At 39.8% G+C, this 5,443-nt stretch overlaps 1 long non-coding RNA gene across 1 annotated transcript; it reads left to right on the forward strand.

Moving 5' to 3' along the window:
• The first annotated feature begins 764 nt into the window (after positions 1-764).
• Positions 765-1,467, forward strand: LOC142295852 (uncharacterized). The gene is made up of 3 exons (XR_012751557.1): positions 765-844; positions 929-1,049; positions 1,152-1,467. It is a non-coding gene; the product is annotated as an uncharacterized LOC142295852 (long non-coding RNA).
• The last annotated feature ends 3,976 nt before the right edge of the window (positions 1,468-5,443 follow it).

Genomic DNA, 5,443 nt, shown 5'->3' on the forward strand with positions numbered 1-5,443 from the left:
CCGGCCATGGACAGCCACCCGATCTATCTATCCTGATGACCCCCTTCTAACAACTGACCTGTACCTACAACTGGGTGAGACCAATCCATTTCTTATGCACAATTGCATGATGTATTAATGAACCGGATATAATAAGCAAAAGGCAATAATTATACCTATATGTTTACTTCTGTAACTATACCTTGAACTAAATCCAGGAAACACCACTGTGATCTTGGATGGCTTTTTGTTAGGTTACGGCTGGCAATTTTTGTGTGTACATGTATGGTCAAAAGCCTGTTTCTTGGAGGATTTATTAACCCCACACTGTAAATTACATTGGTGAGTCATTTTTGGAGGTTTTGGTTCCCACTGGAATATATCCTCCTATGACCCTAACCTAACTAACAAATAGGATTATAGGTTTATGCTATGCTTACCCGGCTCATAGCAGTCATCATTTTACAGTGTCTATGAATTTTGGACACTGATTTGGTGTTGAAGCCCTTCGATGTCCATCTGGTGAATACAATATATTACTGACGGACACCATTGGGAGGGCTCCAACACTATATATGTTGGTCCTTTTGGACATGAATGTTGTTTAATTTGTTTGCACAAAAATTATTTTATAAATTGCAGCACTACGCAATTTTTTAAACGATAATTCTATTAAAAGTTATGTATTATCCCCTTCTCACTGCTGATATTTATCAGGGTATTTTATTCTAACACAGACCCGGAATCTCTGAACTCTTTCAGACGATATCTTTTTCTCAATTCAGATTTTTCAGCTTGGAAACATCTTTTCCTCAGTTCGAATTTACCCAACAGTGACCTTAGCACTCTCACAGTCTGGCTTGCGGTAAGTCTCTCCCAGCTGGCACCGTACCTTTTCCAACACCATAGTTCTTGGATTCCACACAGGCAGTGTCTCTCTCTTGTATAGGTCACTGGAGAAGTCAGTATTTATTCACCGTAGAATGGAGACACAGAGTTGGAAAGAGTTGCACCCTCCTCAGATTGAAGGCAAGGATACATGTGGCCAAGAGACAATTTAGCTTTTGGGTGTAAGTACTGAGACTGATATATAAACCGCCTTTACAGTAATATCATTTTTTAAATACAGTTTAACTAAAGTAGTGAGTAATATGGACAATTTTTTTTTACAGGTAAGCTTGTAAAATGAGGCAGCAGGTGACATGGCTTCCAAAATATTGTCCTCACCCACAGTATAAGAAGGGCAATGATTGACTTGCTTAACTCGCTTCATTAGTGGTATAAACCGGAACCAATGATTTTATAATTATCTATGATTATGACAGAAACATCTAATTATAATCCTTTAACAAAAAGGTTTTTGGCTGTCAAGATGACCATAGTACCGCCAAAGATAAATGATCTCAATCGTGCAAAAATACAGACATACACCACATTTATTGATAATTTGGGACTAGGCTGAAAAAAAATGTCTCATTAACACTCAAAGAACTGGAACTTACATTACTAGAAAAGGAAATAACATTCCCATTGAAACAGTTCAGGGCTTCCAAGTTCACTTTGCAAACAGGATGCATTAAAAGGATGTGGAAACACAACACCATATTAATGACTTTTAAAGTAATGGTATTCTATTACTTTGTCTGCTCTCAATTCTGTATCCAAGGAAAGAATAAAAAGTATCATTTTTACATAATTCAAATACAAATTTTCCAAAACTTAATCTATATACATGGTATCATGGCAAAAAGAGAAGTGAGTACAAAGTACCGAACAGTTGGGTCTACCGAGTGGTGAGAAAATGAAAGATGTGTCCTTGGGCTGACTATGGATAGTAGTATTGGGTGCTGCTTTTTGTGACAGAATCAGTATGCAATTATATTTTATGGGTTTGCCAGCTCTTAGATTTTTGTCATAAATTATATATCTATTTCTTCTTCTTTTTTAATATCAAATTACAAAACCAGAGGAAGTATTTGAGGAAATTGTTGATGTTAAAATAAATAAATCTGAGATAATGGGTAGCCTAACCTAGTCATGGGTGCTGAAAGCGCCCTTACATCTAATTTGCTCTTTACCTTCTCAATAGCTTTTAGATCCTGAAATCAAAACATTCATTAATAGGAAACTACAATTATGCCCATAGACACTATCAAGAGCTACTTTGACTGCAAATAAAAGTGGATTCAGCAATTCCTTCTTCTTCTGCCTCTGAGGTAGAGATGAGGGAATGCAAACTAAAGAAAACTTCATAATTTAGATTTTTGTAAAATGCCAGTAGAATTTAATTCCGCTCTAATTGCACCTGCTTTCTCCTAGGCCTTTCCAACAATCTTGACAGCGTGGAATACAGACAAAGTGAGATCATCTATACTGACTCCTGTATCTTCCCTACTTTGAAATGAGACCAAGAAACTCACCATAAGTTAAAGCTTGTTTAGAGGTCCTAGTTCTCAAATCAAATGATGGCCATGCTGATTGTGAACTTAATTTATTTATTTATATTTATTTATTTATAAAGCACCAATAATTCCATGGTGCTGTACATGAGAAGGGGTTACATACAGAAAACATTTGCAAGTTACAATAGGCAGACTGGAACAGAGGGAAGAGGACCCTGCCCTTTCGGGCTTATAATCTATAGGATATTGGGGAGGAGATAGTAGGTGGGGTGATGGTCAGGCAGCAGTTCTGGCACAGTGGTGAGCCAACAGCTCGGGTGGTGGTGAGGCAGCATGAGGAGTGAATGAGTGATGAGGAGAGAAGGAGATCTTGGGAGGACCGGAGATTACGTGTGGGAGTGTAGTGGGAGATTAGTTTGGAGATATATGGAGGAGACAGATTATGGACGGCTTTGTAGGTTAGTGTTAGTAGTTTGAATTAGATACGGGGGAGGATAGGGAGCCAATGGAGGGATTTGCAAAGGGGAGAAGTGAAGTGGTATTGAGGAGAGAGGTGGATCAATTCTGCAGCAGAGTTAAGGATGGACTGGAGTGGTGTGAGAGTGTTAGCAGGGAGGCCACAGAGGAGGATGTTGCAGTAATCGAGGCAGGAGATTATGAGGGCATGCAATAGCATTTTTGTAGAATAAGAATTGAGGAACGGATGGATTCTGTAAATATTTTTGAGTTGAAGACGGCAGGAGGTGGTGAGGGATTGGATATGTGGTATGAAGGAGAAGACAGAGTCAAAGGTCACTCCAAGGCACCGAACTTTGGGTACTGAAGAGAGCATGATGTTATTTATTGTAATAGATAGATCAGGTAGAGAGTGTAGGTGAGATGGAGGAAATATGATTAGTTTGGTTTTGGCCACATTGAGCTTTAGGAAGCAAAACTTAATAATGTATGCCCCCCATTTTAAAACAATCTGAAAAACAGGCTGCACTTCTGAAAAGGGCTATTGATCACCTCAACTTCATGATTTTGATATTAATAACCAAGACATGCAACAGCAGCAGAAATCCCACTAACACTTCCAAGAACAATTGTAACACCCATGCCGGAGTCCTGCTCCTCTCCCCCAATGAGGACGTTGGTTTCCTCACCTCTCTAGGCGTCCTGCGGTGGCAGTCCCATCTCCGTCCCATGCTGCTGCTTCTTGGAGCATCTGTACAACTTGCAGGCTTCCAGCCTCTGCCCATAGGGAGCGCAGCAGGCACACCCTCTTTCTTAAGGGGTCAGCGTCCTCCTAACCCAAAGGTGCTTTCCAGGTCAGCTGGGAGGCTGCAGGTACTTAAGGCACCTCTGCCTTATGAGAGGTACCTGGGTAATGAGTTTGTTTCATTGATATTTGCCAGGTCACTTAGTGCGGCTACTGATATAGTTCTGTCTGCTGCTGCTGACACTTGTTTATATTTCAGTGCTGTGCTACTTCTCTTTTCCACTGCTACCGCTACCATCCACGCCAGTCGGCTTACATGATATCCATCTCTACAAATATCCACGCCGGTTGCTGCTGCTGTGTCATCAATCTGTCCATCCATCCATCCTGTATGGAACCCCGACACTGACTGCTACTGTAGTCTAATTCTAGAGACTATCGCTCCTGTACCACTGGGACCAGCCTGCGCAGCACCAGTCTTACCAAGTGGCACCCGGACTCACACTTGCAGCGTAACACCCTCACCATCAGGAGCTCTGGAGAAAACCAAGTGTAGGTTTGTAGTCAAGCCCCTCTGAGTTTTCTGTGTGCTGTGGCCCAATGGGTTCACTAACATCCTGCTCGCCCGGCGAGCATAACAACAATAATATCAATACCAGGGAAATTCAATGCTAATCTTATCAGTCCCAGTGGTTTGATCTAAGGTGCAAGAGGGCCCTAATTCTCTGGCATTTCCCATTGAGGTAACCAGTGATATCCATAAATTGTAGAGGGTGGTTGCTCTCCTTGTAAGATTGTGCCTCACACAACCTTTAACAAAGTTGTCAGTGCAGAATCTATGGGTCCTAACAGCAAAACAATGTACAAGAACAAGAACAGTATGGATATCTCTGCGCTCCTGAAGAACGAAAAAAAGCCAATACGCTAGATATGGATGAAGGGTGGTTTATTTCAACTCGTTTCAAACTGAACTTTACTTCTTCAGGAAAGTCACCAAATAACCCATTATTTGGTGGCTTTCCATAATCCATAAGAAGAAGTGAGATTCACTTCAAAATGCATTGAAATAAACCATCCTTCATCCATATCCAGCGTATTGGCCTTTTTTTGTTCTTCAGGAGCGCAGAGATATGCACGCCGTTCTTCTGGTTCCTGCACATCTTTAAATTTCGGTATATTTTCATTCCAAAAAAATGTATCGCTTTTTAAACATAAAAGTGAACATATCACATTTCACAGGGCTCACTCAAAGGACAAACCTCATTAGTTTAGGGATTAAAGGACAGCAGTTAGCAGAGATAAACTATTACAAATAATTAGAAAAATATGGTCTTTTTCATCCAAGTTTCCCACATTCTACAACATCATGGGAATAACTTGTGTTGTATGGTATAAATCTTTTAATAACATTTCTGTATATTTGTTACTTTAATTAAGATTTGATTATTTCTTCCTTTTTACATCGTTACACAGAGTAAACATGCACAGATGACGCCGACATTTCTTCCTATGATCTCCGCGTACATTCTCTCCTATTGCATGATTTGGAGCTCAGTTCTTTAATTTTGTTTTTATGTTTTTGTGTTTTCTCCATATTTTAATATAATAATAATAATAATAATAATAATAATAATAATAATAGCAGCAATAACTGATAACCAGCATGGATTAATGAAAGACAAGTCATATCAAACCAACATGCTGGATTTCTATGAGGATATAACTATAAATCTGGATGTTGGCCATGTGGCTGCTGTGATATATCTGGACTTTGCAAAGGCATTTAATACTGTACCACATAACACTCTTGTACTGCTGTGCTCTTGAAGCAGGGACTAGGGGACACTATACTGTATGTAGA

This window comes from Anomaloglossus baeobatrachus, chromosome 1 (genome assembly GCF_048569485.1).
Source record: "Anomaloglossus baeobatrachus isolate aAnoBae1 chromosome 1, aAnoBae1.hap1, whole genome shotgun sequence".
NCBI lineage: Eukaryota > Metazoa > Chordata > Amphibia > Anura > Aromobatidae > Anomaloglossus > Anomaloglossus baeobatrachus.